This window comes from Dunckerocampus dactyliophorus, chromosome 19, assembly GCF_027744805.1.
Source record: "Dunckerocampus dactyliophorus isolate RoL2022-P2 chromosome 19, RoL_Ddac_1.1, whole genome shotgun sequence".
Taxonomy (NCBI): Eukaryota; Metazoa; Chordata; class Actinopteri; order Syngnathiformes; family Syngnathidae; genus Dunckerocampus; species Dunckerocampus dactyliophorus.
In genome coordinates, this window is record NC_072837.1 from 8,995,544 (window position 1) to 9,011,363 (window position 15,820).

The window sequence follows — 15,820 nt, forward strand, 5'->3', positions numbered from 1 at the left end:
TAACGTACATCAAACAAGGGCACCTTAAGTGGGTAGGGGGCGAGAGAGATAACTATTCTACTCAGCTTCCTGCTTGAGTTTTTTTTCACAAACAAACCTCACAGTTTGAGGTGACTGGCTGGCTGCTGCCCCTTGAAATGTATTGTACAATCAGTGAAGCCTGGTGTTCAGAGATCAACCCGCAATATTTCAAGCCAGCTTATACAGGCAGGGACACCATATCTAGCCTCAGATCAGAGGGTTCAATAATGGCTTCGCCTCAGCCTCTCAGAATGAAACTGCGGAGATGGAAGGAAAATCTTGCCCTTTAAACTTTGAGGGCACACGTGACCTAGAAGATTTCTTATTGAAAGACCAGAAGAATGACAGGTAAGAACTATCACATGGGCTCGGTGGCAATTTAACCTTGTCTATTTCCTTGCTCTTGAAGTCAAATCTCAATTATTTGTGACATGTGTACATTAGGATGCTGCACACAGCAGCTGTTTCAGAAGGAAAGGAAAGGGACGCGCAGACGGCTACTGTATTTATACCTTCCTTTTAAACCCCTCACAGGGGTTTAAAAGGCACAAAAACAGTGACAAGACGTGGCAAGGTACATATTAAAAGCACCAAGATACACATTACCCTAATCCTCATACCTTCAGCTTTGATAAGCCCCTTATCAAACCAGACGAATAAGAACTTTCATAAAATATTTCACATAAATCAACGCTCTTGAAAATAAATCTCTAAATGTTTTCAAAATGATCATTTTTCCACTGCAGATGCTGTGTTTGATCCAATTTATTTCATGCCGTGTTGTAAAAAATAACATAGGCCAACAACATTGAGTCTCCTCAAGCTGCACCCAATGCCTGATAAACCCTTAAAGTTACACTTTTTACCCTCGGGTCCCAAAACGGTCCCTCTAATAAACGTGAGATATATCCTTTTTCCCCCCACTTTCACTGCATCGAATCTTTTCAACAACTTCAGGCCTAACCATAGACATGCTGTTTTTATGATTATATTTTAAAATGTATATGAAGCGGTATAGAAAATGGATGGATGGATGGATAAAATGTATATGTTTAAAAAAAAAAGTTATATAGAAAAAACAAGAATATGCAATATTTTCCAAAAATCCAGTCTTGACCAGGTCAGCGTTTTTAGAGATTTTTCTAACTTGAAAAACTTCCTAACTTTAAAAAGGGACCAAAGTGTTGGGAGTAACGTTTCTAACCCCGCTATTGTTTTCCTGTAGTGAGTGGCCTGATTAATTACTATTTCAAATGTTTTTATAACTTTTTAACATATTACTGACAGTGAAATGTGGCATGTAGGCTGACCGCACCACTCGGAGATAGTCAAGATACCCCAAGTTTACTCAGAGATGCTTTACAATTTCAATACATTTAAAGTACAGTATGCCTCGTCTATATGGATAGAAAATTGTTAGACCGTCAAACCTTGGATTTAGCCTCGGTTTTTGTACACCATCGCAGTTTTCATACAAAATTGCGTGTAACAAGCATGTTCGTTCGCCACATACTGTATCATGCCGCAAAAGAGTGCTCAAACAAATCCATGCATTCGTCATTTATAATTATTTTTGCATTGTTTTCTGCATGTAAAACTAATTATTCCCAACAACATATATTTTTTGTTCATATTTGTAGGTGTCTTGCATTATTTCTAATGGGATAAATTGCCTTGTACTTTTCGTTTTTTGTCTGAACTTATGGGACAGATTAATAATAACAGAAACCGAGGCACAGGTTAACAAGGCTGGACCTGTGCGGTGTTTGTAATATACGACAAGGCATGATATAAAAGTGCACGGGCAGGCAAGGAGACATTGAAGTACAACACAATCAATATTGCCCAGTCAACACACACTCCAAAACCCAGTGATGCACAATGTGCTTCAATTTGTAGGTGTTTGATTAGTTGTCCTTGCGTTGTCCACTGTTGCTCCCTCCCTTGTGCTTTTGTTCTTTTGTTGTTTATAGTGTGCGATTGTGTGTGTATGTGTCCCTGTTTTAAATGTGGCTCTCTGGATGCTTCTCCAGATGTACAAATCAGACATCTGAATGCAGCAAGCTTGTGTTGCTGATTGAGTCATGAAATGTATCAATGTAACTTGATATGTGTTGAATTAGACAAATACGATGAGCATTGCGGATATCTCATACATTTGTACGTGCATGGAAATAACAAACGTCTGAATGACTTCACCTTCTTGCCCCATCATGGTACCCGACCGTCTGCCAATTGCTAATCTCATGAATTTAGTGAAGAAAAATATTTACACTCTTTTAAACGATTCATTCCAAGTTGGGCAGATACATACACACAAGAATTTTAGTCCATTTTTAGCTCAATTGTGGTGTTGACCGAGTGCCTTTTCAATCGGGGCTGTCATTGTTTTTTGTGCGGTCAACGGTGGAGAGGAGGCGTGATTGACAGCTCATGACCAGTCAGTTGAATTTCTGACATGAACAAAATTTGGCCGGCCGTGACAGTGAACGCACTCAGTTGAAGCACAGTTAAAGCTTCACAATCCTGAGACTTTGCCCCTCACAGCACGCACAAATCATGTGTCCAAATGTGCCAGCATCTATTGTGTGTTATTTTGTTTCACTACGACTTGTCTTTTCTTTCATTACCTTCAGAAACTACACATGCCAAGACACATTATACGGTTTTCTTTTTGGGACTGTTGAATGAAACGGTCACCCCCTTTCCAGCCAATACCAATTGGGTAGAGTCTCGCCAGTCTAATCATAATGCGTTACATCATTGATAGTGTAGCAATGCGGACACGGGACATGTTGATTGGGCAGGCGGGTACTGTACCAGACAACTTTATGTCGAGCGTGGGTCATTACAGTAGACCACAGGAAATGGCAAAGATATTGGTCTGAAGGGCACGCTTGTATACACAGTAACAGTGCTGACTTATGACCAACGACTCATGGAACTTGTGGAAGGAGTAAGCAGATATGTATGCGAGTCATTTGTCATACCGTTGTCCAGAGGCGTGGACAATTTTGATGGCTCTTATCGTCAAAGACTTCCAACTGGATTTGACTTCAATGACTCCGGACTTGCCTCGACTTTAGTCTGATGACTTGAAAATACTGGAGTGTTGAGTAAAATGTGTCCCCGTTCAAAGTATTCAGCATATTTTCCCTTTGAATCTGCCCCATTGAATGCATCTATTCATGTCCAATCAGGTTTGAGAACAAACAACGAATGTGTGGATTATATTTCTGTGGTATGACAAAATCCCGAATGATATGTCAGCTCTCTTTTTTTCTGTGACTAAGTCACAATTTTAAAATGCGTTCATGGCATTTGTCACATTTAATAGATTGGAAGATTGTTAAAATGGAATTTTATTTGTGGGACACTAAACAGTGCACATGACTTGTCAAGATTCAAAAATGTTAAGCCTATGACTTCAGACCTGACTCGACCTCTCTTGTCTTGAGACCTGACTTGGACCTGAATGTCTTTACTTGAGACTTGACTTGAGATTAAAGACTTAAGACTTACAAAACACTGGCTTTGTCCAACCTCTGCCATTGTCAAGGTATGCATGTCAGCTGAGACGTTTCTACAGAAACCTGAACATAGTCAATACGGATTTTCTAGGTATTTTTAAACGTATTCTCATTTTTTGCTGTTTGGGTCAGTCACAAAAAATAAGGATACTCATCGACCCGAAACCAAAAGCACGCAAACACCATAAAACACATGCACATGCAGAGACATGAGCAGGACGCCCAGAAGAAAGTTGGCGGAATGAAATGGTATATTTTTCTTTATGTCTCTGTTTAACACTTATCTGTAAAAAGGACATGCCCTGTTTTCACGTCCTGTCCTGGCTAGGTTTTTTTTTTGTTGTTGTTTAAGAAAAAGTGATGAAAATGTGCTGGTTTTTTTTCAGAAAAAGCAAAACATGCACAAAGTTAATCCTCTGAGTTGACGTCTTTCCTAACAAGCATTTGACCTCAGGTTCCTGTGTCATTCTGTTTTTGGACGTCTTTGAAGTTCTTCCTTTGGAATTTGTGTGCTTGGTTATAGATAGCACTTTGTAAAAGTACAATTTTGCATCCATACGGAGGAGGCATACTTTAAATATACTGAAATTATCAGGCACTTTTTAGTAGACTCTGATTATCATTTGAGTATCTCATTGCCGGGCCGTGGAGGAATACTAGCTAAGCTCCTGGTTTTCGGACATCTTAAGTCTTTGAAGACTGATAACCCTCAGGTCTGGCACCCTGGTAGCCTGGCTAACTTCCGTTTTGTTATGTGAACTTGCAGCAGGGTTTGTGTGTGTTTTTGGTATTGGCAGCGTTTTTATTTAGCATTTGTTTTTGATCACGCGACATTTTATGTGTTTGCAGCATGTTTAATTTGAAAGTCTTTTATGGTGTTTGTGTGTTTTTGATCATTTGTGTGTTTGGAGCCTTTGGATGTTGCTTTGGAACACCCGAATTTCCCTTATTTTCTGGAAAATATAAAAACGTCCCTATTTTAAAATGCAAATATTGACAGGTTATCAGATCATATCACAAATACCTTTTATCCAGACTGCTGTGATTTGTTATGAGTTTGCATTTGTACATTGCCACCACCTTTTGGACCTGAGTGGGGAACAGTGCTGACCTTTTTTTTTTTTTTTGTCTGCTGGTTTCTTGGCATTTTTCAAAACTTCATTCCATCATCACATTCACACAAAGCTAAGAAAAAAAAAAAAAAACGCCTGTAGACACCGAATTGCACACCGTATTACACATTCACACCAACTGTTTGGCCTCCCAGTCGTACTCAAAAGCATATTTTTAATATTCTGCGCAGCGCATAATTGAGTGTGGAATTTCAGTTATGGGAGTAATGTGTCTCAGCTGGTCGACGCATCTCATGTAGCGTGAGATGGAATTCCTTCATTATTGTTCTATCATTTCTGTGGAGATTTTCTCTGGATACTTCCATTTCAGGGGACATTCAGTATCAGTGTCTTCCTAAATTACCTGCATGCATGTTAATCATGGTTGAATGATTTTTCTCTGTTTTGAGAATCACACAGACTGAGCACTTTTTGTTCAAACGTTACAAAACGGAGTTCATAAACTTAACTTGGTAATTGTTCCAGCGGCTATCTCATTTTATGAATCTGTTTTGATCATCGGGTGATTGTGTGCAGAATTCGGGTGACAGCAACTCATACGGTGGTTTGTACAGCTAAATAAACGGATATCGGGTTCTCAACAGGATTTCAATTCAAGGAGGGACAACCGCTGGGTTAACTGGAGATGGCATTTCAAAGCAAAATGTCTGAACTTGTGCAGCGTATGCTCAGCCTAAACTCATTTGTAGGTTTAAAGAAAAAACAAAACAACATAGCAATTGATGTCTTTGTTTTTTCTGGTAGAATGTCAACATAACAAGCATAAAGAGGAAAAATATATCTTTCCTTCTGCTAAACAATCGCGTGGGAGGCAGAGCAACAGGGAGCATATTACAGCCGGAATGCGTTTGATGGTGCAAACAGTTGAAATTCAAGGAACAAAGTTGTGCGTGCGTTATCTGTCTCGACTTATCCAGGCTAGTGGAAAAGAGCCAGGTGACTAAATGTGAGAGATCAAAGTTCTCATCACGTGTGCACCGAGTGGAAGCCTGGGCGGGTTGTTACCAAGACTCAGGATTTGTGTCCATCAATGTAAGCCTCAGCTGCTTTAGTGCCTCAAAGGCATTTGAAAACAGACTTTTTGCTCTTCCATTGTGTTACTACCATAGAATTCCGACTTATTGTTTTATCGATGATGGAGTTGGCCTTTGGCGCTAAAAAGGATGAGCTTAAGAATAGCTTGTCTTGGAGAATCAAATACTTATTTTTAAAGAATATAACACCCTTATTGGACATAGTGTAACATGTCTGGTCTGCCCCGACGCATGCCCGCGGGCTCCAACCACTGTCCACAGAATGAGCCTCGAGAGCGCTAGGCATCGAGCTAAAAGCCCAAACTATCAATTCAAATCCAGGGCGACCCAGTACTTCCGCACAGCTGCACCAGTTGGCATCCGTTAGACCAGTTCAAAGAAAAAGTATACTTTTCCCTCATAAAATAGGTCCTCTTCATTTGAGGACACTGCTGATTAGTTAGAATTTTCAACATAAATATTTAGCAGCACAGCCAATGCTTTTCAGTCAAGATTAATTTAAATATATAAATATAATCAACAATAATATGAGAAGAACAAATAAATCCAAGTGTTGATTTGCAAAAAATGAGTAACCCAAGACAATATATTCAACGCCTATTATAGTTTCATTAGATGACAGTATGCAAAGCTCATGCTTGACGGTGGTTCAAACAGCACTTTTATAAAATGATGTTATGCAAGTCTTATTTTTACCAAAACAACTGATGATTGATGAATTGCGGGACCTTAAATGCATGCAACTTTAAAGATTTTTAAAATTTGTTTCATTCCCATTTGCCCCAGAAGGGACATAGGGAAAAGAAAACAGATCTCGAGAATGTTTTGCAAGATCCTGCAAGAGTTTTTCAAGATCCCGAGAAACTACTACAAGATCCCGCAAAAGTTTTCAAAGATACTATTGCAAGATCCTGAGAAACTATTGCGAGATCCTGAGAGAGTTTTTCAAGAGCCCAAGAAAGTTTTGTGAGATCCCGAGAAAGTTTTTCAAGACTCTGAGAAAGCACTGCGAGATTCTGAGAAAGTTTTTCGAGATCCTGAGAAAATACGGTGAGGACCCGAGAGTTGTTCAAGATCCAGAGAAAGTTTTGTGAGATCCCCAAGTTTTCAAAAACTCCAGAAACTACTGCGAGATCCTGAGAGAGTTTTTCAAGACCCTGAGAAAATATTGCAAGATCCGAGAATCGGGAAAAACTACTGCAAGATCCCGAAAAAGTTGTTCAAGATCCTGAGAAGATATGGCGAGGACCCGAGAGTTGTTCAAGATCCAGAGAAAGTTTTGTGAGATGCCAAAGTTTTAAAGACCTCAAGAAACTACTGCGGGATCCTGAGAACGTTTTTCGAGACCCCGAGACATTATTGCAAGACCCGAGAATCGGGAGAAACTACTGCAAGATCCCGAAAAAGTTTTTAAAGATCCTGAGAAGATACGGCGAGGACCTGAGAATTGTTCAAGATCCAGAGAAAGTTTTGTGAGATCCCGATAAAGTTTTCAAGACTTCTAGAAACTACTGCGAGATCCTGAGAAGGTTTTTCGAGACTCTGAGAAACTCTTGCAAGATCCAAGAATCGGGAGAAACTACTTCAAGATCCCGAAAAAGTTTTTCAAGATCCTGAGAAGATATGGCGAGGACCTGAGAGTTGTTCAAGATCCAGAGAAAGTTTTGTGAGATCCCGACAAAGTTTTCAAGACTTCTAGAAACTACTGCGAGATCCTGAGAAGGTTTTTCACGATCCTAAGAAATTACTACAAGATCCTGAGAAAGTTTTGCAAAATCTTGAGAAACTATTAGAGATGCTGCTGATTGCTAATCATGAGATGAACATGGAGGAGGACATGCGCGTCCATAAGAGGCCTTTATGAATCCATCCAGCGGTACCTGTGAAACTGGTACAACTACCAATGAACTCAACTACATCCACTAGTTCCGAATAGCCTTTACACAACAATCCCTGTGCGCACAGTCTGCTGCAAATGTCTTTCACTTTCAGCATATAAAAGGAACGTCTACAATAAAGAACACATTCTAAAATAAATCTACGAAGCGCCCCATCATTGCAAAACACTGGCGGAGCCGGAAACACGCGCAAAACTTTCTCAAGATCTCGCAAAATTTCCTTGAGTTCTCACAATACTTTCTTTCATTTCGTCCATTTTTCATCTCTCGGCTTGAGATGGGAAACAGTTTAAAGCACCTGACCAAGTTCCAGTGCCACAGCACAGGCTTCACTTTAGCCGCGACGCAGAGTATGGATTAGTTTAAGAAAACACCTTTCGGCAATGATCTTGTGGAGGAAAAAAACAACACAAAAATAAAAACAACATCGGAGAAAAATGCACAACTTCAACAGAAAAAAAGGGTCTGGGCAGCAGAATGTGGAGTATAAACACATTCTTGAGGCAATTTTACTCTTTTTCAAAGTGCATGAAAAAGACCCCCAAAAACTATACACATTAATTCCACTCTGCTAAGCTCAGGGAATTTGAGCCTACTGTGTGAGGAGGAGGAATAGGCTGGAGAGAAAGAAAGAAAAAAAAAAAACTCCCCATAGCCTGCCTGACTAAATGATGGTGTTGGGATTATTGGGGACCACCAGTTCAGTGAAGCAGAAAATGGGAATATGCTTGTGAGGGCACACCAGTTTACTTGAGCAGGCTCCCTGAGAGACAGATGAGGCAACCTCAGCAAAACATTCCTGCTGAATAAAAACTGTGCCTGTATTGCAAAGGCTTGCACTGGAGCTAATTACAATTCATCACAGACCATTTATGCATTGCAACACCTTACTGAATCCTGAGTTATTACCTTTTTCAATACGTTTAAAGGGAATGAATTTGACGAGGATGAAAACTAATCACATTTATTACAGAGAGGTAATTATTTTTTTCACACGTTCTTGGATCTCGGCCTGTTCTCGCCTCTGTTCTCCAACAGAACACCAATAATTGTCTTTGGTTGGTACAATAGAAGCTATAATTAGCCTCCTTAGTCTGCCAACTATCTCACAAAGGGAAGATTCAATAATTCATTATTGTTATTATTCTATCCAATTTTTTTTGGTTACATATTCTGAAAAGTTTCCTCTCAAATTGCTTTAGAATAGTTAGTGTGAATTACACAGGTGCTAATTATTGTCATGATGCACTGAAAAGGTGTGTTCATTAAATACTAACACAGTCAAACCTTGGTTTTCCAACAGTTTTCAACAAACTTTTGCCTGTGTTTTTGTACATAGTCTCTGTTATCATGCAATATTGCGCATACAAAACTAGTCAGTTTGCCCTGTATTGTATCATTCCGCTGAATCGAGTGCCCAAAGTGTGTCGTTGACTGACAGTCCGTGCATTTTTCATTGAATGCAAATGCTAAACAACCGAACATGGAGGCAAAGAAAGTTGCCAGTGCCAGCAATTTGACAAAGAAGTTGAGAAACACTACTGAATTCAAGAAAGAACACGTCGCAAAATTGGTTCTTTCCTAACAAGAGTCTTCAATAAAGGTAAAAGTGAAGTGTTAAATGTTAATTTATCCATTTCATTCTTTATTTAGTATTATTACTACGGGTGTCCAGAGACGATGCACAAGATTGGGTCCACGAGAACGAGGCGAGTTTAGAAAAGTACAATGAAAAAATAAGACTGGACAAACAAATGTTTGTATTTAACCGAGTCACAAAACAATGCAGGTGCGTTTTGAAATGTTTATTGTCCCACCAATTGACGCTCAAATAAATAAATAAATACGTTGTTGGGATCAGAGCTTCGGGTTTATAAAAACGTATAGCTACGTTTTTGGTATATATTAATAACAACAACGGAGGTACCACTGTATACTGTTTATTAAAAAACTAATACATGGTAGTACCTGGTTGTTGCCACCTCGGTGCTGGTCTGATGGCTGGCAGAGGCTACATCCCTCAGGTGCCTGCAGAAACAAAAGCAATTTGTGTCGTATTGTGTAGGCAGAGGATGCTTCTCAGCTTCATCAATTTACTGTTCTAATCATAAAAGATGTTAAGTCCTCATCCTCGTCCCTGCCGATGCCTCTGGACAATCTCAGCACGACTATTTTATTTCCATCACCTTCAAAATCCTGCCTGACAAACCCATAAGCCGCCATCCAGGGTAGGAAACCTCAAAGAGCAATCCGCAGTTATTGATTCTCACATTTCCAATCATCACCGATGCAGAGCACATGTAACCTTGCATGTTTTAAAAGTTATCGTTTCACACCGTTTGACTTCAAGCTGTCTTAAGGGAAGAAAGAAGCTTGTGCATCAAATATCTTAGCAGCATTAGAGCGAGAGGGGATTGCCGGTAATGACATTTATCAGGCTGAATTTGTTCACGGAGCAAGTAGAAAAGGCATAAAATGCCACAAAAGAACAACAAAAGCAAAACATCACTGCACATCTGAGACGTTCAGAGCAACTTAACACGTTTTAGTTGATATTGTGGCGCAGAAACACAGCGATTAGCACAATTAGTCCTCCAGTCTAAACTGCCATGTAGGTCATTTGCTCCTTCCTTCTGATGTAACTCATTCGTGCTTCTCCTAATTTAACACTCCCAGTAATGGTAAAAGAAATGGTAAATCATTGATACTACTGTCAAAAATAGACATTTTTATGGCCGTATCAGTTAGGGATGTTTTAGATATTCAACTGTTCGATTTGGAGGAGGCTGATTTGACACTCGATCTCACCGTCGAATTATATGAAAATGTCACGTGACGAAGACTGTATCGTTCTGACTACATGGGAGTGCCCGAGGCTGCTGTTGGGCATATATTTTTACATAGAATGTCTATGTTTTTGTTATAAACTGCCTATTTTGATACAAAACCAGCCCCGTTTGTGTTAAAAAAAAGAATTGCAAATGATCTGTGTGTTGAACAGAAGACCTGTACTTACGCAAGACGGCGGCACGTACAAATAGCAAAGCCCAGCGTCTCTTCCATATTTTCAGTTTTGTCATGATTATTTTGCTAATATCGGGTCTGTTCGTGCAGAGCAGCTTACGCCCGACAAGAGCTTTTGGACATTTGAATTTCCCAGCGCCAATGTTTTTATCGCCCATTTTCGACTCATCCCTGAGATTTCCAGAGCATCGGACTCTACACACACCATCCAGCCAAGCGGAAGCGCTCCCTGGTGGCGTCAAGAACGTAAACAAAGGCGAGGAAGGCGTGGAGGAATACTAGCTAAGATCAAGATAACGCACAGACTCTCCTTAACGAGCATTTTCCTCACTAGTGTGCGGTATTTGGTGAATAAAATGAACAAGTTACGACGCCACATAATCCACAATAACAGACTTTTCAACTGCAACGTCATCATTTTCACGGAAACATGGCTAAACAGCAAGAACAGTATTTGACGATTAGTCCACTACAGACAAAATGTAACTGTCCGACATGCCTATTGACATGTGTTAGCGTGTGGCTACATGATGTGAGACATCTCAGGTGAGCATAATAACAACATCCCACCAGGAAGCCTGTTTGATTACACAAGACACCAACCACAGCTAGTCCTTCAGGCACAGGGGACATATTCAATACCTGGCTCTGACCCCGGATCAGCTCTAATAACAGGTGCTGGATGAGATTTGAAGTGCATAGGCACAGGCGAGCTGATTGTGGATCAGTGCTTGCGGCATTAACTCTGTAATGAGCCACAGCGGGAGGCAAGTGATGAGTCGTTTCCACAGTGAAGGGGCCCCGCTGAAGTTACAGAAGAAATTGTTGGTGGTAATCTAAAAGTACAGCTCGAGGCATTGCTGTGCTTGTGGATTGCTCAATCTCCCTACATTATCTTCGGATAAGGATGTCCTGTCCCTCTGTGCTACTTCACACACGAGAAAGCTGAAAAATCAAGGGGAAGCTTTTCCAGCCTTGTATTGCATACAAATGTGAAAGTTTGGGAGGAGGACATTGCGGTGAAATATATTGTAGGTTGGTATTTTAAGGCAAATGAAGACAGCAGGTATCTCATGTATCTACATCAATACACAATCACACGCATTAAAATAACAGGGAGACAAGTGGCAGTGAAGCACCCGCACAGGCGCTAGTGATGGCAAACTCGATTCCTTTTACTGACTCAAATTCTTATGAGTCACTCATTGAAGTGACTTGGGTACAACTTGCACCCACCCATGAGGCAGGGAAATGCGACTACCCGTGTGTCAGTGAAACTCCAGTATTCTTCTTCTAGTGCCCGTGAGTCAGTGAAGCTCGAGTTTTCATCGAGTACTCGTGAGCCAGTGAAGCTCGAGTTTCCATCGAGTACTCATGAGACAGTGAAACTTGAGTATTTGAGGAGTACCCGTGAGTCAGTGAAAGTCGAGTTTTCTTTGTGTGTCTGTGTGTCAGTGAAACTCGAGTCTTCGAGGAGCACCCAGGAGTCAGTGAAACTCCAGTGATCTTCGAGTACTCATGCGTCAGTGAAACTCGTCTTCGTTGAGTACCCATGAGTCAATGAAATTCCAGTTTTTGTCAATTTCTCGTGAGCCAGTGAAACTCTTGTCTTTGTCGAGTACCCGTGAGTCAGTGAAAATCCGGGTTTTCGTCAATCATCCGTGAGTCAGTGTAAAACTCGAGTCTTCATCAACCTGTGAGTCAATGAAACTCAAGTCTTTGTCAAGCACCCGTGCGTCAGTGACACTCGCGGGCTGAGCGAGTGAATCATTCGTTTTACCAAGTCTGTGGTGCATCCCGGGCAGGAAGGGGAAAGGCTTTTTCGACATTTATACAAATGCAGTTCAAGCAGTGGCAATGGGCTAATTTCTGTCAAGCCCCTGGCTAGGGGACATCATTTTTCATCAAACTGCTTGCTCAGAAACTCACACATGTGCAACTACTTGCACCCGTGAGTCAGTTGAACTCGAGTCTCAGTCAAGTATCCGCGAATCAGTGAAACTTGAATCTTAGTCGAGTACCCGTGAGTCAGTGAAACTCGAGTTTTATTTCACTACCTGTGAAACTAACCCTAGTGGCACAAGCGACAATACTCATAAAATTTATTCAATGTTGGCAGTTGTGTCCGTGTCTCTATTCATGCTTCAGTGATGCTGCTGCCAGCAACTCATACAGTGATTTGGACAGATAAATAAATATTACAGGTCCTCGGTAGCATTTCAAATCGGGCGGAGTGTGAAAAAAAATGACAGCAAATAATTGAGAACTACTGCTCAAATTACATTGCATCACAGTCTTGACAAAACGAACGATTCACTTGCTCAGCTCGCACACTCATGTGTGTTTGACGAAAACACAGCGAGTCTCGTTCAGCAACACTCCCACTCCCACCCCCCAGGAAGGCCCGTCCCACTGTTTGAGAGGCATTGAGTTAGCGTATCAGTTGAACAGTTTCTGACATGTTACCGTTTTTTTTCATTTAGCTAGAGGTAGCAGGACTGAGTAATTGAACGAGTTAGCGGAGAGACGAGGACCCGTGGATCTGGATTTAGTTCATGACTCGCACATCTCTATCAGACACACTCTTCACCCCCAAGATGTGGCCCTGAAAAAGCCTGCTGTATGTGGCAGTTGGAATCTACTGTTTATTTACCAACAGCTACAGGACTGGAGTGGAGCAATATCATGAGGCACGTCGTGTTTTGTTGAACCCAGTCATTCAGGTAGTTGAAAGGGACTGTTCGCAGTGCATTGTAATAAAAAAAAATATTTTATATCAGTTTTTATGTGCCTTGGGACCCTTTTGTTGTGGGGATATTGTCTCAAAAGACACAGAAATGCATTCCTTTGTAGCTGACACTCGCCAAGAACTCAAATGGACTGTCCATTCTTGAAAGCAGTAACCAATTTCAAATGAACAAAAGCTTGTTCCGTGCTGAATGTATTCTGGAGTTATTTCATTCAACTGCATCTTCTTATTCTGAGCTTCAAACCTCCACCTTTCTCCTCAGAGGGCTTACAATGACTTACATGCGAGCCGCGGCAGTTTCAATAACACGCATGAAGTCTTCAAAAAAAAAAAAAAAAACCACACAAAAAAAAACAATATCAATCAACCTCTACCTCTTAAAGTTAACTCACAAAATTGACTTTAATGGAGGCAGTCACCCACATGCACTAAGTATTCATCCCTGGTGCTCATCAGTGCTTGAATGCCAATGATGTGCATTCATTGACTTCAAACAGTCTGGAAGATAAACCTATAAAGCTTAAGAGTCTTGTCTTTATGTCCTGAGAACGCTGCTTGCTCCACATTTTAGTGACCTAATTTCTCATTTCATTCGGTCCAAAAACAAAATGATCCTCCTGCATCAAACTAAACAAAGTCTATTTATTTAAAAAAAAAGACATTTGAAAGTGTTCCACATGCGAAAGTGAATTAATGCAATTAAAGTAACCCCCTAAATCAAATACTTTATATAACCCATTTTTCAACCTTTATTCCACTAACAATCATGATGAAACTGTATAATTACAGTATAATTAACATTTTTTTCAAATGCGATCCAGGCCTCTTTCGTGTGGAGATATAAATCCGATATGTATCCGATGCAGTCTGAATGTTCCGGTCACACACATCCGACCTACATCTCATCGAAAGGCATGTTTTGTCGCACGAAAATGAATTAAAAATCTTTGCCAGTGAAGTTCCTTCCGTCACTGTTCCACCACTCCTGGCTCCGACTTCTCACACACACACTCCTCGGAACAGACGCTGCGACAAGTTCCCCAAAAACTGACATAGCCGTAGAAAATGTTGACTTAGGTTGCATAAAATTCTTGAAATGTCCACAAATGTGCCAAGACTGAGAACACGAATTGAGGCCATATTTACTTGCGTAAACCCTGTGCGCTGTTGTGTTTTATAGGCATGCGTGTCACTTTAAGAACACATCGTGTTCACGTTACGCACAAATGCATGTCACAACTACATATAAAAATCGGATTTTGACAAAAAACGTGAATTGGACATCATACCAGCAGTGTGAATGTAGCCAAACTGTGCTAGTTTTCCACAGTTTTTCGTTTCCACGGTTGTCATTTTTATCGCCCATGATGATTAAGTTGAAAGGTACTATAACCCATTGCTGTTCCAACAGGTTTATAACATCTTTTACAAACATTTATGATACAACTGTGTTGTCCTGGGTATGACAATAAACTGCAACCGCTGTGAAGGCTCAAGTTCGGAGTTCTGGAGTTACCCCTGGGGAATGTGGAGTTACCCCCTTAGTTCTCAGTATTCCCAGGTCTGGCAAAGAGAACCATCCAACATCTCCCGCATAGCCCTTCACTGGACACCAGAGGGGAAGCGGAAGTGGGGGCGACCCAAGAACACCTGACATTGAACTGTAGAAGGGGAGCTCAAGAACCTCCATCATACCTGGGGGACCATTCAAAATCCGGCCCAGGAGTGGAATACCCTTGTTACCGCCCTACATGCCAGACGGCATCACGGGCATGAGTGAGTGACTCCCAGGTCCACCATGGCCCGGATTGGGAGCACTTGCCAGGGCCCCTGCTATGGGCAAATAGCACAGAGCTGGAGTCTTTGCTGCATGCAGCATTGTTCTGGCAACCCATGCGACATCACTGGAACCATGTGTACTGGCTTCTGCCTCTCCAGTGGATCATTCCTTTGACGTGGAAAGGGGAGACTTGTTGCACGGGTGCCAACTTGTCTCTCACATCTTCCCACCCAGGCTCCGCACATTGGAGAGGTCACCACATGGTCCTATGGTCTCCCAAGACCGAAGGTTGCCAGAGAGGAACACCCGATTGTAACGTTACAAAAACCTGGATGAAATACTCAATTGTTGTAGTGTCATTGTCAAATTCAAAATAGGATTAGGTAAGGACTCAAGCTATGACCCCATTGCGTTTTCCAGTCCAGACCATCACACAAAGTTATGTTTAGGGCATCTTTTTCTGAAAAAATAAAGGCAATCCTAAAAAGATAATTCTTTTCAGTGTATTCAAACTCATATTCCTCAGTGTCAGTACCACTTAGACAGCTTGTTAGCTTTCAAAAGAGCCTCAAGCCCTGCCTCTCCTCCCAGTGGCTCAATGACAGACTTTCATTTACTTGGGATATGGCTTTTCTCTGTATATTAGCCAAA

General features: G+C 41.1%; 1 long non-coding RNA gene across 2 annotated transcripts in view; it reads right to left on the bottom strand.

The window, feature by feature from the left end:
• The window catches only part of LOC129172401 (uncharacterized), a 125,802-nt gene that overhangs the window by 96,649 nt on the left and 13,333 nt on the right, over window positions 1–15,820 (bottom strand). For both annotated transcript variants that reach the window (XR_008567002.1, XR_008567003.1), the window contains exon 3: window positions 9,585–9,644. This is a non-coding gene — a long non-coding RNA (uncharacterized LOC129172401). The remainder of the gene's footprint in view (window positions 1–9,584; window positions 9,645–15,820) is intronic.